Source organism: Cupressus sempervirens, chromosome 1 (genome assembly GCF_028749045.1).
Source record: "Cupressus sempervirens isolate cs-2001-9-10 chromosome 1, ASM2874904v1, whole genome shotgun sequence".
Taxonomy (NCBI): Eukaryota; Viridiplantae; Streptophyta; class Pinopsida; order Cupressales; family Cupressaceae; genus Cupressus; species Cupressus sempervirens.
The window spans coordinates 334,378,276-334,401,369 of record NC_143118.1 but is presented as its reverse complement, the minus strand read 5'-3'; positions in this window follow the sequence as shown (position 1 = coordinate 334,401,369).

The window sequence follows — 23,094 nt, the reverse complement described above, 5'->3', positions numbered from 1 at the left end:
CAAACATTCTAAGAGGTAACACATGAATCACCACACATTCTTCGATATATCTATTACAAACAAGATTATGTGCAATGATGGTGCTTTCAACATTTTTATGGGGAGAGTGATTGATCCATATTGTTTTACAAAAGTGATCTGACTGTGTTGGAGACTTCAAAATTGAGCTTCCCCATCTACAATAGTGACAATAATGCCTATGAGAAACAATAATGACATGATACAAAAATAATTTATAACTAAAATTATTTTAATAGAGAAATTAAAACCACTAATGTTTTAACCAAATCATAAATTAATAAAAAAAATTGTTAGTGCAGTAGGAAACCTCAAGTATCATTGTCAAACTTAGGTGGTCTAGGTTAAGATTTTTAGTTTTGCTACTCGGTACCATGGGTTTGGATTTCTCATTTCAGGGTCCAGTTCATATGGCCTTCTCTACCACCTGTAGACAGGTAGTGGAGATAGCATTGGTTGCTGAGGATACTCGAGGTAGACAGGAGTCGCGTGATCAGTCTTAGAACCAAAACTCTACCCAGCAGAAACCCCCTTGGAAAGGGAATCAAAAATATACACCAAGGTCCTTTAAGGGCCAACAGTCTTAGCAGAAATAGTAGCAGGAACCTTCACAGGGTTATTAGGGCTCCAAGCCCAAGCAGTGGTAGTCACAGTAGGATTAGAAAGTACATGCCCCATAGCCACAGTCAAAGAAGACTCAACAATCTTTTGGGGGTGGATATAGTGGGTCTAGTAGGTCAAGAGGCCCACAACAATATGGATCATAGGATGCATGATCTTATACCCAAGGACCATGCTACACTTGTGGTGGCATGGGTCATATAGCTAGAGAGTGTCTGTAGGAACAGGCATCTGGTGGTCAGAGAGGGGCTTTTTTAGAGCCGACAGTTGGTGACATGGGCAGATCCCACAGATTTTTGTAGTGGTTGACAAATGCCAAGCTAAGCATCAAGCTACATTTATCGAGGCTATAGGTGGAGTCAGACAGAGAGCTAGCGCTAGAGCCTATCCATATTATTACTCGACAGACCCTAGCTCCTCAAGGTCGAGAGTTGGATCAGGTTAGGGTCTAGTGGGATTGTTACGATGAGGTCACGGTTTCATGGGAGGATGCAACATGGATGCAATTTTAGTACCCTTATCTTTGATGAACTCCAGGAGGAAGTTCATGCCTAGTTGGGGAGGATGTGAGGCCTCGCCTTGACCCTTCGTAGCATAGTTGATACCTTATTATTTTTATACTTATGCCTTGGTACGTTATGACTTGGTACGTTGAGACACTATCAGATACTTTGAACATATTATATTATTACATGTTGTGTGATGTTTACTTTTAGATATTTGAGTTCATCATTTAATGCTTTATGTACATGTATGTTGATGAAGTAAGTAAATGCAGGACTAACACTTTGATTATGAAATTGTAATGATTAAGAATATGAGTAGGATGAGAAAAACCCTGATTGATTGAAAGATGTATGTTTTAATTTATGTGATTTCCTTGATACGTATATACATATGTGCATGTGATTTTATGGGGCTACTGATGTGTGCAATGAGTGTGTAGGATATTTTAGCTGAGAAACCCGACGGAGGAACAAATTTGATCCCTATGTTCTATTTGTGGAAACCTTGTTGTTTGTATCTTAATTGTATTATGAGATGTATGAATGTATCTTTTTGTGATCAGTAAATGTTAATGTTTCGTAATTGTGTTCTTATAGTGTCACTTGACACTTGCGACTTGTTTATGCATTCTAGCATGCTAGTTAGGGTGAACTGTGTAACCCTTGGACCTAAGTTAGACTAAGTTAGTGTCATTTTCACTAATTTGTTTCTTAATAGAGTTTAGTTACCCCTAATTTGGATTAGTGCTTAATCTACATTTTGGAGTTGTTAGATGGTCCTAAATATTCCTAGCATTTTTTTGGTCCCAAATCATTTCCTAAGGCCTTAAACATGAAATTTTTATACCCAAGGAGTATGGGTATGGGTTGGGGGCATTTTCCACCCCTCAAGCCCCTTTTGTTGACTTTTGAGGTCACTCAAAAAGTCTATTTTTGCCTTAGTGCAAAAATTGAAAGTTGTTACCATGAGTTGAATAACCTCAATTCCACTTAGAGGTTAACCTTAGGTTTGGTTGAGTTAGAAACTTTTAGATTTTCAGGTGAGTGGGGGAAGTTATTTCCCTTTTTGGTGGTTGAGTTTGGATCTCATTTAGAGGCCCTTTTTTAGTAGTTTTGGTTGTTACCCAATCTCTACTTTTAGAGAGAAGTCTTGGAAGATTGAAGGAAAGAAAGGAAAAGCTCTTCTCAATTTGTTCATTCTAACATAACCTCTTTGTGAAGGTAGGAGTTGTTCATCTCCTTGTTCATGTTTCTCATGATGTTTCATGCTTGGTTCATGCTTATGCTATTGTGTTGTTTATTGGTATGCTTGTATGTATGTTGGGTATGCTTGGGAAGGATTGAAACCATGTTTTCTTGAATGCTTTTCTTTCATTTTTTTGTTTGAATTTCAAAGTTTTCTTGTATGGGTGTTTTGGCATTACTCACCTTTGGATAGGGCAGAAGTGGCCAATTTGGGGAAAGGTATTCAGTTGGACTCCAATAGTGTAGAGTCTCTTCTCAAGACAAGAAGAGGGAGAGAGGGTAGGGTGTTATGGGTCCCTACCTGTCAGCACAAACCACATATGAGTTTTGGCATGTAAGAATGGAAGAATGGAAGTTCTTGATTTATAGCCCCGATTGGGCACCTATTTTGGTGTTGTGTCTGACATCTCCTGTTGAAAAAATCCACCTTTCCCTAGTTTTTATTCAATGTTGAATCTTGTTGTGAAAACCTAGTATGTATATGAATGTCTGATTTAGTTTCTTGTTATGTTGTTTTGTCACCTAGTCAGTTTTCATTCCCTCCACGACCTCAGCAATGTATTACAGAAAATGAAATGGGTCTCTTGTTAAGGGCCATGAAGGAAATTTAATTTGATTGTTGTAATTTTGAGATTGGAATCCTATGTAAATTGTATTTAAAAACTTTGTTGTAATGGCAATGATGTCGGGTTTTCTTCCTAGTTCTTTCCCGGCTAAGCCTTTGAATCAAGTTGTCAATGAAATAGTGATTGAGTAATATGGCTTCTCATGAGATTTTTCGTATTTTTCTTCCAGTTATAAGAATGAATATCAAAATGGGATAAATGATGATGTTCAATTTTGCAAAAAAAATCACTTTTCAAAAATGTTAAGATAAAAAAATTTGTTATGTTGGGAACTTGATTTGGCTTCGTGCTTATTAGGAGAAAAAATTTGCTCTTGCTTTATTGTGATAGAAAACCATTACACTCTTTGATTAATCTAACTTTTAAAAAAAAATCATAATCCCCTTGGCAATTTAGTCAATTTTAAAATCTATACTTAGCAAAATAAGGACTTGAAAAAAAAAAAAATTCCCCCCCCCCGCCAAGAGTAAAAACTCTCTCTGGTTTTTGTATGGGAAAAAAATTAATTCCCCCTTTAGTAACATAGAATATTTAAAGATTCCCCTATTTATTCTTGTTGAATAATATAAATAAATTATCAAATGGATGAATAAATATAAAATAAATTAATATGAAAGCATAAGGCTAGTACCCTAGCTAACTAATATCTATTCTTACCAAATTAACTTTAAGATTTAACTTCCTTGTGTTCAATTGGCACCAGCTTTTTAGGAAGGGTACGATTAGTTTTTAACAAAGTCAAATAAATCATGCTTAGGTGACATCACCCTAGTACTCCTCCATAGGTACTCGCAGCTTTAGCAAATCCTATGATTTGACTTGCATTGTGAATGTTTTGTGAAAGAGACTTTCTTATTAAAGCCTTCTCCCAACTTTTTATCTTGGTCACCCACATCACTGCAGTGGTCAGCACTTGATTTTGTTTTGGGTAGAGTGCCACAGCTTGGGAAGTGCATGGGAAGCACTTGGAAAGTGCTAGGGTCATGGGAAATAAAGGTAATCAGATTGGTAGTTGGGCGCCACCATGAGGGGAGTGAGGGTAGAAAGTTTAGGTTTAATATTAGTTTTGAGGGTTGAGGTATGCTGAGTTGTGTAGGGGATGGGAGTCACGTGGGTAGATTTAGGATAGTTTAGTTTAATTTAATGTTAGTTTAGTTGTTATTTGTTTTAAGGGTTTTAAATTTTAAAATATATTTAGTAGATTTAGTTTAGTTTATTTTCTTTTAGTTTTGATTTAAGTCACTTTTATATTTAAGTTAGTTTTAGAGTTAAGTAATCTTAGTATCATTAAATAGTATTATTTGGTAATTTTATTAATTGCAAGTTCTTTTATTATATTAGTTTAACTTTTAATTAGGATTAGTGATTAATGACATTTAGATTTAGTTTAATTCATTAGTATTAGATTTATTCAATATTAAGTTAGTAGTGTAAATGTCTTAATTTTCTATTTTTAATTTTTAATTTCTATTCAATTTAGTTTACATTTTTAAAATGTGACTTTTCAATAAATTGGTTAGATTGTCAATTGATGTTCGTCTAAGAGGTTAGTAATTGATCAAAGCTAAATAAAGTATATTTGTGTATATGATTAAATGTGACATTTCTTTTAATTAGTTCTTGATTGGATATTTCAAATTAATTAAACCCGAATTCATTTAAATTGTTATTCCAATAATTTTAAATATATATTGTAAAAATTATGTAATAACGAAACAAATGTCAATATCAAACTTATAACGAAAGTTCAATTTAACAATTTATTCCTCCTCAAGATTTTAAACTTAAGATGTTATGTAGAGAACCTATACTTTAACTATGAACACAAATATATCAAACTTAGAGTATTTTAATTTTTAACAATTTTTTTTTTTTTTTTTTTGTGTTTTTGCCCTCATTGTTTTGGGCATGACAATAACATAAAATCATTAATAAGAAACATTCATAAAAATTCATCAACACATTCATCATCAAAAAAGGCTTTTAACATTCATTTCTTCTTTTATTAAAGATAAAGGCTAATAGGAACATCATGACTATCTTTGGCATTCTCATGTGGCTCTTGTTGTTTTGATCTTACAACATTAGGCTTCCTCTTGTTTTTTGAAGGATGAGGTTGATGCGCCCCTGCAATAAGAATTAAATGGGTTTAATTCTAAACAATTTGTTGTTATAAGTATTTCATTAATCTAAAAAATATAATAGGGATTTTTATTTACCTGATAGTGCCACATCATCTACTCTCACATTTTATTTAACCCCAAACTCAACATGCTCAACACTAACATCACACTCTACATACTCAAAAGTTATCACATAAAGGTTACACCAATTTCTATTTAAGATGTTAAATTTAATTAATAATTACATTATTAATTTTCAATAGAAATTGAATATATACCTATATCATTATGATGTACATCAAGCTCTTCTTCTTATGTAGGATCCATGCCTTCACCATCATGAGTAAGATCTATGCCGGGAGCAGTAGGCCACAATGAAATGTCATGCACATATTTTTATCATTGGTGGAAATTAACATCAAATAGATTATTTCTCATGAAGTTCTCAATTTGTGTTATAATTCATTAGGCCTATTTACCTATTTGTGAACCAGTGCACTAGAATCTTCAACATCTCTTTGGCCACTAGAATGTGTGTGGTGGCCGAAAACCACTGCTTTATAGCCTTGGTTGAAGCCAATTTGTTTGTCCTCTTCTGTGGGAGCTAGATTAAATTCAATGACATGCATTTTTTGCATAATATTATCTATATTAAATTTATTTCTTATTTTTAATTTTATATTAAAAAAATTGATATGAAATTTCATTTACTATAACTTACAAGGCCCAAGTGATTTTTCATATATCCACTAGAGCCAAGATGGTGTTAACCAACCTTCTCTTTCCTAGCTTGTGTAACCTTTGATGTGTCATGTAGCCTGTATATGTAAAATTTAAAATATGTTAGAAATATGTTAGATAGTATAAATATAAAGATTACTAATTTGTGCATAATTACATTAATACTACTGCATACCTATTTTTGTCAAGTGGTGGGTCAATTCATTTATCTCTTAGTATTATCTTTTTTGCATCTTCAATGATTTCATTCCACTCTAGCTCTGGTACCATAGAAGGATGCTCATACTTTGGGTTGAGCTTTAAAGTCCTTCTATATTGGTTTCTCACAATCTTTAGATGTTTGCAATCTATTTTAATAATTTGGACTTTGTTCAAAATATTTTAACCAAAGAGCTCCTCCATAGTTTTTATGAGATGATCTTTTAATTCAGGGCTTGCTCATTCCACCATTTAATAATCATAAACATTGTTAGATAAAAAAATTAGTTCAAGTTATGTACCTTGAATATATTACAAAAAATTAATGAATAAAAAAATGTAAAAATCAATTATATCAAGCTATGTACCTTTTACGTAATGTGGACCCAAATTATCTTCAATGTTAAATCATAAAAAGTTTCATAAAAAAGATCATTTCTTGCAAAATCATCATGAAATCATTAGTTGAAAATGTGTTATGAATAAGTAAACTATAACTACACTCTAAATAATTACAGTTTTAAATTACCTAAAAGCTTAGGAAATTTTAAGGGAATCGTATTTTTCTTGGTCATCAATAGTGATGCCTCTAATGACCTAGTAGAAGTAACACAGGATGCTTTAGGAAAGGCTGGTAAATTATCACCAGTACTGGTATCTATTTTATCATCATGAGAAGGTGTACCTTTCGCTACAAAAAGTTAATCAATGTCATACTATACTCAAATGGACAAGAAAGTACAAATCAAAACATATTTAACACAATAAATTGTAGAAAATAAGGATTTACTAGCTCTAGTTGCTGCAGATGTGGATGTTTGCATGCTCCTTTTTGTCAATTCTATAGTCAAGAATCTCAAAGTGTTGGCCAACCTCATGGAAGGAAAATCATGTATATACAATGTATTATCTTTACAAAATATAGATTGCAAAAACATGACCACAATAATATAAAACTGTCAATAATAATCATGAAGAAAATTACGTCCCTTCTAATGATTGAGAATTGAAATCACATACTTGTAGAAGCTACATTGGCACCCTCGTCAAGTGGAACAAATTGATATGGATATAGGGTCTTGAGGGTCAATCTACACTGGTACCCTCAAGAGCATCAATCTAAAAATTCTTGGTCTTGCGATTGATGCTATAACCCAAGAATTTTTAGATTGATGCTCTTGAGGGTCCTTTTAAACATGGTTATAGGGTCACTGTTATATGTGATGTCTTCATTGCATAATACTATGGCTGCCATATTAGAAGGTATTTTCTCTTGTCTAATATGTTCCTTTCCATTTCCCTAAGCATCAAATTGTGACAAAAACATCAGTAAAAAAATCAAAACAAGTCCAAAACCTTAATGAAAATAACATAATAATAAGACATTTTGTAAAATTATAATTTCATAAATTTTTGTATAGAAGGTTTAACTGTGCTAGAGAAGGGGTGGGAGAAACATCACTAGCTTTCTCATCCAATGGATCGGCCATGTCGCCCTGTGACAAAGAATATATATATAAACATTAGCATAATGAAAGGAATAGTTGACTAAGAAAAACAACTTATTAATAAAATGGTACATTGTTTATTGGAGTTCTAATTATAAGTAATTAGTTTAAATATTACATATATAGTACTTACAAGTCTCATGATAGTAACTTTCTTTGTATCCATGCAATTCAAATTGTAATCTATTAGCAACTCTTCCCCTAAACTTATTGATTTTATCACACATACAAAAACATGATTTCCCTCACATGCCTCAAAAATTCAATTGGGTCGTTTATTTGTTGATATCTATAAAACCTATAATGTTCCCTATTACTTTTGGCCTTCTATCATTGTACACACCAAGTCTTTTACTTTGAACATTTCCTTTCCATTGTAGAGAATTTGCTGACAATGCATACCTACACATACCTTTTTATATTGAACCATCAACATCCAATTATTATAATTGTAACAAGGTTCTATATACTCTATCAATTCAATAACTCTTTTATAATTGACCTTTATGTCATCCATGGAAAATAGGCCCAAATCATGTAATGATGATGGAGTTATATGATATATCCTCTTGTTAACACAAAAATCAATATTAATTGGAGGTAATTCCTTGGGTACCCATTCTTTCTCAGGATGTGTGTACCTCAAAGGAACTTTAATGTCTCCCTTTGTCTCATCATCATAAGAACATGAACCCCCTTGAGAAATAAAAAATTGCATACATTTATTGAATTTTCTTCTAATCTTTTAACTTCTAGTTTTTCTCTCTTTCGTAGACCTACTACATGTCTCACTATTCTCTTCTATTCCCTCATTTCCCTCACCCAAGGAAGAAAAATCTAACAAATACCTATTTGGTGGTACTTGTAGCCCATCAAATGAGAGATATAGTTGAAGGAGCAAAATAATTTTCTATAAAATGAGGCTAATATTGACGAAGTTTTCCTAAAGTTAATGTTGAAGGTAAAAAGAAAGAAAGCATGTAATAAACTTATACCTCCCGATCCATGTCACTGTGTACAATCCTTGTCAAAGGGGCATAGTTTCCTATATATGTAAATCATTTGTCTTAAGTTAGTTACAAATTATAGGATACTTATGCTACAAATTACATAGAACAAACCATGAACAATATGCATACATCATAATCATTGTATACTTTTTAATTGGTTACCTCTACAAAAAGCATATTATAAGTAATCAACACCAAGAATTGAGCATCGTAACAAATATTTCAACCTAATCATCACCTAATACATTTCCATTGATCATATTTTTCATCCATCTCTGTAACAATCCACTAACAAAGATAAAACTAAACCATGAACAAACATAAAGAACCATAAATTTTTTATTTATTTAATCAACATATTACAAGAACAAGTACAATGATTGAATCATTCTCAATTCATAGACTTTAAAATATAAGAATATATCGTCTAAATAAATTTCCATAATGATGTCAATACATAATGAGTTCAGTACAATAATGATGAACATAGTTTCATTTATAATTGCCTATGATCAACAAATCAATCCTACAAGTATCTAAAATTTTGAGTCTAGATATAGCTTCAACAGAATCCTTAGGTACTTGAAATTCAACTTGAAGCACCTATAAATACATAGAAATGCAACATAACACAAAGAGGGCTCAGTATACACTGAGTTAAAAAGTGTCATCCACCTGAATAAATGTTAAGATTTACATATACATAAACATACTACAGATATTTGAACTACTTAACATAATGCAATTCCAAAATTATTGTGCAAGAAGTAACATCTACTTATCATTGCAAAAATTAGACTCGCACTAAGAAAATCTTGTAAATGATTCATATATATACTGAGGTGTCATCACTATGGTACCAAGATTTTGCATCCATGTTTGGTATGCTCTTAGATTTCTCATAGTGGTACTCTCTATTATACTCGTCATACGATGTAACAAAGACTTCCCTTATTCTCCGTACTTAACCATATAGGTTTAAATCATAGGTAGGACAATTATCTTATAATTTGAAACTAACCCACCCAATTCATTTCAATGTTATCACTGAATTAAATAAATGAAAAGGATTAACCAGATACAACCACCTCGATATATGTTCATTACGACTTTTCTTAAAATACACATCAAATAGATTTACTAAGAATGCACATGCATCGAGTATCAAATTAGTATACCACATGATACTACATTTTTCATCCATTTGCAACCTATCTTATTCTGACATTTTTCAAAGGTAAATTTAGATCATTACAACAATAGGAACAAATCTTATAATACCAAGATGGCGTAATTACCATTAAACTGCTAACTCAACTTAACGATATTTCTGAAATCTTAATACTATAACACAACTTCCTACTAAAATAATCATCTTAATTTATCATTGAATAGACCAAGATATCAGAACCAAAATACATATGATACTTCTGTTTAAAATGAAATTATATCATCATATATCATAATCCTTCCTTTATTTGAAAACAATTTTCATTTCAATAATGGATAGAATAACATCATTAGAATAATATCTTCTAATTCATAAAATTTTCATCTCAAAACCATAATATATATATCATTGGTATGTCAAAAAAAAAAACTTCATAACAAATCAAATTAAATCATCTTAAAAAATTTCCACAACGTTCAATTTACCGATTGGTTTAAGCTCTATCGATGTTTTTAAACAAAAAGAACATAATCAATGAAACCGTATATTCAAATAATCTTATTTCCAAATTGCCAAATACAATTTCTAACTCAATATTAGCATACTAACTATTTATTCTCGATATACTAATAAACAAGATGCGACACACACGTAACTCAATTACTAGTTTACACATATATATAAATCAATTGACAAAAAGTCTCTACCCAGTCCCAATTAACAGTAATATCCAAAATCCAAATAATGTATGGAAACCTTGTACAACTATTAAGGAATTCAAACCAAATTGTACTTTAAACAGGGTGTCGGCTATTCTACATGAAATTTTCTAGCAATTCAATAAGCTTGTCAAACTATACTGATAAAATGTTGATTCAACCTTGTTTTAGTTCTATGCATAACTGTTTGATACAATGCCTATGTCCTCAATTTCTTATTAACAGTTAAATATAATGCCTATTTCCTCGGCTACAGTCATAAAAATTCTATTTGTTTCAAGCTTTCATAATGTTTAACATACTACTGATACCATCGAAACCATAAAACTGATCAAAATACTGACTTAATTCCAAGTTCCATGAACATATTTAAAGCCCTATCATGTTCATATTTCTCTGAATTTCTATAAACCATGTTTAAGACCAAAAGCTCACTAATAGTCAAAAACCTTTATACGACATATATTTATGTTTACGTCTTTAAAAAATGACAGGTTTAATTATGCAACAAAGCTACTGCACAAAGATTACCTATGACTTGTTTGACGAAAAGCCAAATCTTATTTTCCTTTATACAATAAAATAAATCTATTGGTGAATATGAGAAAATTGTTTGAATTTTAACTTACTATTCAAGCCAGAGTTTTCCCAAAATCTGTTTGCTATCATACCCTGCCCTAGTTCGTATATTCATTAGGGTAAATGACTATGAACATGAGTTAATTACAACCCGACTGACAGAACGTTCAAGCCCAAGCTTATTTTTTTTGCTTCGTCTATGCCCAAAATCAAATGCAATTCTTTTGACAGCAAAATAATATTACTAATCATAGAGGCATGATTCTCATAGAGATCAGCTTGTTAAATATGGATCCTAAAACATTGATACAAATTCCACAATATATAACAAAACCCCAAATGTATTCTATGGTATCAAAGTGAAAACACTATACCCACACTCAAGTATGGGTATATGCAAAACTTAGCATCATCGTGCTGAACCTTGCATGCACCCATGCTTGGGTGTTAGCTTATATCATTATCAAAAAAACAACATTATTTATGAATTTCAAAATAACCCATACAAAATAGAATAGGTTAGGGAAAAGAAAAGCCCCCTACCAAATCATAGTAGACTGACAGAGCTCTGCTACAGGTTCGTTGTCAAGGCTACGAATCCAAAATAAATACCACAATGCCAACACAACCAACTCAAAGATGTCTTCAAAAAGGAGTAAAGTAGATGATACTAACAATAACAACCAAAACTTCTGGTGAGAAACCCCATCTTGCTCAGTCTCATATGCACGTATCTCCATCAAACAAAACCCCTTCGTGATGTCGATATCTTGGCATTATCTTACAGATGTGCAACAAAACCGAGAAAAAAAATGGATAAATTTCCTTGCCATTTCAACAAACAAAACCCCATACCAGCTGTACTGGCCGACTAAAGCCTTAAGTGATATTAAAAGTTCAACAAAATGTAATGAATTCTTCTACAACAAACATAGTGTCATGTATACGGCTTCCTCTTCTTCTGCCACATTATTTGGCATGATAAAAAAAATTGGAGAACTCTTTAATACTAGAGCATCCGAAACCATTGGGATGAGAAATATAAATCCTTAATATATATATTAAATCAATCCTTTTAATCATACATCTCTCAAATTTGCTAAAATCCAAAAGCACGCAACATGTTTATATTTAAACGTATCTATATTGTTTTGTTAAACATTAATCATGCTAACTTCTAATAATAAGTTGAACCACAAATACATGTCCCTTAGAAATCTTCAACCAAATTCAACAGATAACAGAACGTAACATCAAATAAATACTTATAATAATAAAGTCCTAATATGAAATTAACCGAAGTAATGGTCAGGCATGACATCCTCCCCCACTAGGTTACGACTTTCTCTTGGAAGTTAGTAAACAAGAATGGATGAGCTGCTCTCATCACTTTCGTGTCCTCCTAGGTAGTAGATGTTTCATCATTGGGGTCCCATAAGACCCTTACCTACTTTATTTCTCTTCCTCTTAAACTCAAAGTTCTTCTTGGTGTGATCTGTACTGGTTCTAGCATGATTTGACCATCCATAATCTGCAAATTTTTCCTGTGAAGCACATGAGCAATATCAGGTATATACTTATGGAAAATTGAAACATGAAATACATTATGAATGCATGAAAGGATCGGTGGCAAGGAAAGTTTATAGGAAACAGGTCCAACTCATTCCAAAATTTCAAACAGACCCACGAATCGAGGAGCTAACTTGGATTCCTTTCCATAACAAATCAGACTCTTACATGGTCTTACCCAGAGAAACACTTTATCACCCACCAAGAATTGACAATCAATTCTATGCTTATCAGCATATTTTTTCTGTCTATCCTGAGCAGTAACAAGGTGTTCTCTGATCCTTTTAACCCGTTGTTCTAAATCTTGCAACATATCAGGACCTAAGAGAATCCTATCCTCCAAATTATCCTAGCTGAGTGGTGTCCTACACCATACAATGCTTGAAAGGGTGCCATACCTATGGAGCTGTGATATTCATTATTATAAGCAAATTCTACTAAGTGTAGATACTCCTCCCATTTATTTTGTCTATCCATAATGTACATCCTAAGCATGTCTTCCAATATCTGGTTGACACGTTCAGTCTATCCGTCTGTCTCAAGGTGATAAGCTGAACTAAAATTTAGTTGAGTACCTAACTCTCGCTGCATGGATCTCCAAAGATAAGAAGTAAACATTGGATCCCTATCATAAATAATCTTTTTAGGAATACCATGTAACTTAACTATCTGCTCCATATAAATTCTAGCAACCGTTGCTGCATTATAAGATGATCTAATTGGAATAAAATGAGCAACATTAGTAAAATAGTCCACTACCACCATAATAGCATCATGCTTATGAGCTATAGTAGGCAATCCAGTAATAAAATCTATAGAAATGGTGTCCCATTTCCATTCGGGAATATTATGTGGCTACAATAGTCCTGCAGGGTGGTGATGTTCAGCCTTAACTCACTAACACTCCAAACAACGAGCCACAAAATCTGCTATGTCTCTCTTCATTCCAAGCCAATAGTAATGTTGCTTAAGGTCAACATGCATTTTCTTGACACCCGGATGAGCTGAATATGGTGCTTTGTGGGCCTCAAACATAACCAGATTTCTCAGATCACCTGACTTAGGAACGTACACATGCCCTCTATACAGTAGTAGACCTTCAAAATTCATTGAATACCCCTCAAAATGCCCTTCCAAAATGCTACCACTGTCAATAAAAGCCTTAACATCTTGATACCAATAATCTACGAAAAGATTTTGGAGAATCTTATCCTTAAGATTCATTGTAAGGATTAAAGAAGATAATTCATGTCGCCTTTTGCTAAGTGCATCAGCAACAATGTTCTCCTGCCCTTGCACATAACTAATCCAAAAGTCATATTCACACAGGAATTCCATCCATCTTCGCTGTCTAGTGTTGAGGTTTGGTTGTGTGAATAGATACTGAAGGCTTTGGTGATTAGTATGTAACTGAAATTGTTGACCCAAAAGAAAATGCTGCCACTTGGTCAAAGCATGCATGATCGCCGTAAGTTCGAGATCATGAGTAGGGTAATTTACCTCATGAATCTTAAGCTTTCTAGACTCACAAGCTATGACACACTCTTCTTGCATCAACACTACCCCTATGCCATCCAAAGATGCATCAGTGCAAACCACGAACTCCTTAGCTGAATCAGGGACTGCCAGAACCAGTCTACAGGTCAAACATTCCTTAAGTTTCTAAAATGCTACCTCACACTCCTCTGTCCACACAAATTTCTTCCCTTTTCTCTGAAGAGATGTGATAGGATGTGCTATTCTAGAAAAGTTTGACACAAATTTGCGGTAATAGCTTGCTAAGCCCATGAAAATTTGGACCTCGGACACATTCGTAGGTGCTGGCCAATCTACAATAGCCCAAATTTTGGATGGATCTATAGAAATTCCATCCCCAAAAATGATATGACCTAAGTAACAAATCTCTGATTTGAAGAATTTGCACTTCAAAGGATTGGAATACAGTTTGTTCCTACGAAGGCATTCCAAAACTTGCTCCAAATGCTAGTCGTGCTCCTCAGCAGTGTTAGAATACACCATAATATCATCCAAAAATACCACTACGAACTTGTCTAAGTAAGTTCTAAACACACCATTCATAAGGCTCATAAAGATAGAAGGTGCATTTGTTAACCCAAAAGGTACTACCATGAATTCGTAGTGCCCATACCTAGTGCGAAAAGCTGTCTTATGAATATCAGCTTCCTGGATTCTAAGTTGATGATATCCGAATTTCAAATCAATCTTTGAAAAGATTCGGGCACCCTTGACTTGATCAAACAAGTCATCAATTCTAGGCAAAGGATACCTGTTCTTAATAGTGACCTTGTTCAACTTTTTATAGTCTATGCAAAGTCTCAAAGAACCATCTTTCTTCTTGACAAAGATTATCAGAGCACCCCAAGGTGATACACTAGGACGAATCAAACCTTTCTCCAAAAGCTCCTCCAACTAAAATTTAAGTTCAACCAGCTCTTGAGCTATCATTCTGTAAGGAGTCTTGGAAATTGGTTCCGTTCCTGGAACTAAATTGATCCGAAAATCAATTTCTCTTCTCGGAGGTATTCTCGGAATCTCTTCAACAAAAACATCCAAAAAACTCTACAAGATTGGATGATCAAGAGAAGAACCTTTATCCATGGAATCTTCTAAGTCGTTTACCAATATGGCAAACAAACAATAGCCTTTTTGAGCACACCTTGCCAATTGCTTGGCAGATATTGTCTGCAAAGAGATGGGTCTCTTGATTCCAGCAATAACCTTAGCTGATCCAACATCATCCAAACAAGCGATTATCTTATCCTTGCAATCCACAACAGCTTGATGTTGTTCTAACCAATCCATTCCCAAAACTATGTCATACAATCCTAAAGGTATAACCCTAAGGTTCGCTGAAGTAGTAAAAGGTTTTATTTGAATCTTACAGTTAGGAGAAACAATATCAGTGTTTACCTTAAAACCTGATGCTAACTCCACTTGTCATTTATTCCTTGCCTTAACCATAGGAATTCCACTAAATGCATGTAAAGAAGAAGAAATAAATGAGTCTATAGCTCCAGAGTCAAATAAGATAGATACTTTCATACCTTGAGTATTACCTTGAGATTCAATAACCATGTTCTAATGTTTGGCATGTTTCTAATCCATGGTAGCAAATACATGATGGTTCCTGGCAGAATCACCAACAGTCACTTCAGACCTAATTCAGACCTAGCTGACTTAGGTCCAACCTTCGACTTTTTTGAATTAGGGCACTGAGACTAAAAATGACCTAACTATCCACAATGATAACACTCAAAAGATTTCCTAAATCCCATGCTCTGACCAGAAATACAAGGAGATGGATTATTACTATACACACTCTGAGGTGGTTGAGATGGTCTAGGCCATTCTGAACCCTTGGAGTTCTTATCAAACTTCCCCTTCTTGAATTTGCCAACTAAAAATCTTGATTTCAAACTATTCTGGGGAGGCTTTTGACTCTTACTGACATTCGGGGTAGGTGGATTCATGCTAGATTTATATGAAGTCCCATGATATCTAGACTTCATCTCAATAAGCTTAGCTCGCTCCGAAGCTTCCTGCATAGACGCAGGTCTGAAAGTTCTCACTTCCACCCCGATCTTGGGCATAAGCCCCCTAATGAAATGCTGAATCATGGCTTTATCATTTTTTTCCTAGCCAATTTTTTTTTTCAGCTCATAGAACCTACGTTCATAAGCTTCCATTGTAGAGCCAGACTGCATAATCTAAAAGAACTCCTCTACACGGGCCTGATGCCAATATTCAGACATGAACCTTTCCTTGAAATGCTCTACAAAAAGCTCCCAAGTAACTAAAGAAATATCAATGCCAAGCTTCTCCAACTCCTATTCCCACCATAAGGAACCAAATCCCCTTAAATGCATAACCGTCCATCTTACTTTCACGTTACTCAAGTAACGGTGTAAGATAAAGCACTGCTCAATATTCAGTAGCCAAGCTTTTGCTATTGTACCCTATTCTGTACTATAAAATAAGGACCCTTTAACCTTGGAAAGATCCTTGAGCTGAGCTCTAGCCACTGGATCATCCTCTACAGGAAGGTTAATACCCTACACAAGAGGTATCCTAACATTCGCTCCCCCACAGGAATTTGGTTGTTAGTCTCAATATTATCGAGATGTTCCAGTATCCGTTGAAGAACCCTAGCTTGATCAACCTGGTTATCCTGATTGTTTCCAACCCCAGCATTCTGATCAAACTGATCATCCCCAACCATTCTTTGGTGCCTAGGACCTCTACCACGGCCCCTGCCCCTACCTCTACCTTTGCTAGCAAGGTTATCCTTAGGAATGTCATGACCTCGAGTTCCTCTAGTGATGGGAGGCATGATGACAACCTAAAAACAATTAACTATTAATAACGCATTGAAGATGAGAAAAACCCTAAAACCCAAGAGTCCTAGCTATTCTAACCACACTCTGATACCAAAATGTAATGATCCACTAACAAAGATAAAAACTAAACCATGAACAAACATAAAGAACCATAATTTTTAATTTATTTAATCAACATATTACAAGAACAAGTACAATGATTGAATCATTCTCAATTCGTAGACTTCAAAATATAAGAATATATCATCTAAATAAATTTTCATAATGATGTCAATACATAATGAGTTCAGTACAATAATGATGAACATAGTTTCATTTATAATTGGCTATGATCAAAAAATCAATACTACAAGTATCTAAAATTCTGAGTCTAGATATAGCTTCAACAAAATCCTTAGGTATTTGAAATTCAACTTGAAGCACCTATAAATACACAGAAATGCAACATAACACAAAGAAGGCTCAGTATACACTGAGTTAAAAAGAATCATCCACTTGCATAAATGTTAAGAAACATATACATAAACATACTACAGATATCTGAACTACTTAACATAATGCAGTTCCAAAATTATTATGCAAGAATTAACATCTACTTATCATTGTAAAAATTAAACTCGCACTAAGAAAATCTCGTAAATGATTCATATATATACTGAGGTGTCATCACTATGGTACCAAGATTCTGCATCCATGTTTGGTATGCTCTTAGATTTCTCATAGTGGTACTCTCTATTATACTCATCATACAACGTAATAGAGACTTGCCTTATTCTCCATACTTAACCATATAGGTTTAAGTCATAGGTAGGCCAATTATCTTATAATTTGAAATTAACCCACCCAATTCATTTTAATGTTATCACTGAATTAAATAACTAAAAAGGATTAACCAGATTCAGCCACCCCGATATATGTTCATTACGACTTTTCTTAAAACACACATCAAATAGATTTACTAAGAATGCACATGCATCAGGTATCAAACTAGTATACCACATGATACTACATTTTTCATCCATTTGCAACCTATCTTATTCTAACATTTTTCAAAGGTAAATTTAGATCATTACAACAATAGGAACAAATCTTATAATACCAAGATGGTGTAATTACCATTAAACTGCTAACTCAACTTAATGGTATTTATGAAACCTTAATACTATAGTTCACAACTTCCTACTGAAATAACCATCTTAATTTATCATTGAATAGACCAAGATATCAGAACCAAAATACATATGATACTTCTGTTTAAACTGAAATTATATCATCATATATCATAATCCCTCCTTTATTTGAAAACAATTTTTATTTCAATAATGGATAGAATAACATCATTGGAATAATATCTTCTAATTCATAAAATTTTCATCTCAAAAGCATATTATATATATATATATATATCATTGGTATGTCAAAAAAAAAACTTCATAACAAATCAAATTAAATCATCTTAACAAATTTCCACAATGTTCAGTTTACCAATTGGTTTAAGCTTTATCGATGTTTTTAAACAAAAAGAACATAATCAATGAAACCGTATATTCAAATAATCTTATTTCCAAATTGCCAAATATAATTTCTAACTCAAGATTAGCATACTAACTGTTTATCCTCGATATACTAATAAACAAGATGTGACACACACGTAACTCAATTACTAGTTTACACATATGTATAAATCAATTGACAAAAAGTCTTTTCCCAGTCCCAATTAACAGTAATATCCAAAATCCAAATAACATATGGAAACCCTATACAATTGTTAAGGAATTCAAACCAAATTGTACTCTAAACAGGGTGTCAGCTGTTCTACATGAAATTTTCTAGTAGTTCAATAAGCGTATCAAACTATACTGATAAAATGTTGATTCAACCTTGTTTTAGTTCCATGCATAACTGTTTGATACAATGCCTATGTCCTCGATTTCTTATTAACAGTTAAATATAATACCTATTTCCTCAGCTACAGTCATAAAAATTCTATTTGTTTCAAGCTTTCATAATGTTTAACGTACTACTGATACCATCGAAACCATAAAACTAATCAAAATACTGACTTAATTCCAAGTTCCATGAACACATTGAAAGCCCTATCATGTTCATATTTCTTAGAATTTCTATAAACCATGTTTAAGACCAAAAGCTCACTAACAGTAGAAAATCTTTATACAACATATATTTATGTTTACGTCTTTAAAATATGACAGGTTTATTTTGAAACAAAGCTACTGCACAAAGATTACCTGCGACTTGTTTGACAAAAAGCCAAATCTTATTTTCCTTTATACAATAAAATAAATCTACTGGTGAATATGAGAAGACTGTTTAACTTTTAACTTACTATTCAAGCCAGAGTTTTCCCAAAATCTGTTTGCTATCATACCCTGCCCTAGTTTGTATATTCATTAGGGTAAATTACTTTGAACATGACTTAATTACAACCCGACTGACAGAACGTTCAAGCCCAAGCTTATTTTCTCTGCTTCGTCTATGCCCAAAATTAAATGCAATTCTTTTGATAGCACAATAATATTACTAATCACAGATGCATGATTCTTACAGAGATCAGCTTGATAAATGTGGATCCTAAAACATTGATACAAATTCCACAATATATAACAAAACCCCAAATGCATTCTATGTTATCAAAGTGAAAACACTATACCCACACTCAAGTATGGGTATATGCAAAACTTAGCATCATCATGCTGAACCTTGCATGCACCCACGCTTGGGCATCGACTTATATCATTATCAAACAAACATCATTATTTAAAAATTTCAAAATAACCCATACAAAATAGAATAGGTTAGGGAAAAGAAAAGCCCCCTACCAAATCACAGTAGACTGAAAGAGCTCTGCTACAGGTTCGCTGTCAAGGCTATGAATCCAAAACAAATACCATGCTGGCAACACAACCAACTCAAAGGCATCTTCAAAAAGGAATAAAGTAGATGATACTAACAATATCAACCAAAACTTCTGGTGAGAAATCCCATCTTGCTTAGTCTCATATGCATGTATCTCCATCAAACAAAACCCCTTCATGATGCCGATATCTTGGCATTATCTTACAGATGTGCAACAGAACCGAGAAAAAGAGAGGATAAATTTCCTTGCCATTTCAACAATAAAAACCCCATACCAACTATACTAGCTGACTAAAGCCTTAAGTGATATTAAAAGTTCAACAAAATGTAAAGAATGCTTCTACAACAACCATAGTGTCGTGTATACGGCTTCCTCTTCTTCTGCCTCATTATTTGGCATGATAAAAAACAATGCAGAACTCTTTAATACTAGAGCATGCAAAACCATTGGGATGAGGATTATAACTCAATATATATATATATATATATATATATATATATATATATATATATATATATATATATATATATATATATATATATATATATATATATATATATATATATATATATATAAAATCAATACTTTTAATAATACATCTCTCAAATTTTCTAAAATCCAAAAGCACGCAACATGTTTATATTTAAACGTATCTATATTATTTTGTTAAACATTTATCATGCTAACTTCTAATAATAAGTTCAACCACAAATACATGTCCCTTGGACATCTTCAACCAAATTCAACAGATAATAGAACATAACATCAATTAAATACTTATAATAATAAAGTCTTAATATGAAATTAACCGAAGTAATGGTCAGGCATGACAATCTCATCATCATGAACATCATCATTATCACCATCATCATCCAAATTGTTAGAATGACCATAGTCAACATCATGATGATCACTATGACCATCAGTGTCATTGTCGTTGTCATCATCATCACCATCACCATCACCACCATCATTATCTATGCCACCACCACCACCACCAACATCATCATCATCATCATCATCTCCTTCTTCATCTTCACAATCATCATCATCTACTTCATCTTCCACTTCTGCAGTATCTTCTTCTTCAATGATATTATACTTTATTGGTCTTCCTCTTGGATCGTGTCTAATGACAAATGAACAACCTAGTTTATGTAGAACACCAAAGTAAAACACTTGCTCACATTGGCTTGGAAAAACATAGGGCTCATTTCCAATTGACTCAAATGACCTTGTATTAATCATTGTAATTTCATTATCATGTTCAATAATAGTTCTATTAGGATCATTTTGATTTAGTCATAGCCTATACTATTTGACAATGAATAAAACTAGTTTGAAGGAACTAAAGTCACACTCAATTATATCATCCAAAATGCCATAGTATCTATTTTCAGATTGTTGAGGATGCATGTCATTTCTAGACAAAATAATTGTAACCTCAAAGATTGTAGTTATCCCATAATCACAAGTTCTCTTAGTGTCATCCACCATTTTAAGGAAAAATTTGCAACCATTGTAGTACATAGCTTTGTGGTGCTTGATCTGTCATTTTTCAAACATGTCAAAGTTATGCATCCATTTGTGAGTTGATATTAAAAAAATGGGTTAGGATAGATTAACTTATACATACCTTTCCACCTCTTAAACCATTTTCCAAATCAATTACCATTAGCGTAACATTGGGATGTCCATTACGATGAGCTTATTTAACCAATGAAGAAACACCTTCCCATGTTAATGAGCGACAATTTTTTTGAGATTGTTCAATCCATACCATCATCCAATCAAGATTGTTTTCAATATATAAATGAACTACATCCCACTCATAAGAAACTATATAAAATAAATAGACTAGTTAGAAATAACTTATATCGATGCTAAATAAGAATTAACTAAATACAATAACATCTTATAATTACCTATCACTTTCCTCAATCTAACTTTCCCCATCAAGTAATCCCCTTTGAATTTGTTAATGGAGTTGGGATCCCAAATGTGATCTACATGGATCTTTTATGCAAACTTGGGAAGATAGTCACCAATGTACACTATGGTCTGGTAGATCATATATCCCTTGACCAGGGAACCCTCAGGATGTGCTCTCTATCAAACTAAGCCCTTCAAAAATTCCAAGTGCCTCTCATGTTGGAATTACAATAGGAAAGATAAAGTTTTGAGGGGTGGGGTGGTGAATCAGTAGTTTAAACTTGGACCCATAAAACTTTCACCATACATCCATCTCATACATTCATGAGAAAACTAAAATAACATGTAAAACATATACATCTAAATCATGTAAACACATAAGAAATGACACACATAACACTAGATATGATTATCCAGAAACCCTCCAAGTGAGAAGGTAAAACTGGGGTGGGGATGACACCCACAAATCTTCACTACTATAGTAATAAAGTGTATCCAATGAAGGTTACAATATTTTGATCATGAGACATGATCTACCCTATGAAAGGTTTGCCCTATTAAAAGCTTACAAAGACTGTTAGGTCTCACCTTGTTAGAGGATTTCAACACCTTGTTAGAAGTGTGCCTTGCTAAAGGACTTTAACTCACAACTAAGTAAGCACCCTATTAAAGGATTTCATACAACCTATTATGACTACTCTATTAAGAGACTTTGACTGAAATCACCTATTAGAATGTCTAAGTTTTGATCATGCGGTTAGCACTTGCTTGCTTGATAATAGATCACCTCTAAACAATGTCTTCTTGATCCTTCTTGATCAAATGTCTCTTTTTTGTATACTCTTCTCTATCCTCTGTTATGCTCTAACTGATTCTGTAATGTACTTTAACTTTATAACTTCCAAGTCACTATGAATGCTCTATTTGCGCATACAAAATTCTCTCTTTAATTCCTCAATTCCTTGCACACTCATAGAGAGTTTAGGGTTTCATCCTCCTTAAGAAGACTTGGTGACTTAGGGTTAGGTATGAATCTACGACTCCATTTTTTGATCAATTGCATGTAATTGCATAGGGAATCCAACTACAGATTCATCCTTATCTCCAAAATATCATAATTCATCCTTAAGTCAACTTAAAAATGGTTTACATAGTTGTTTGTGCCTTTACAAAAAAAATGTCAAAATTGTCTCACTTGGCATCTAAAGTCTCTGATGCTTGACATACACTACTCTTTCTACTATGACTCAACACTTATATGGCTCAACATCCACTATTTACTCAGGTCCTAT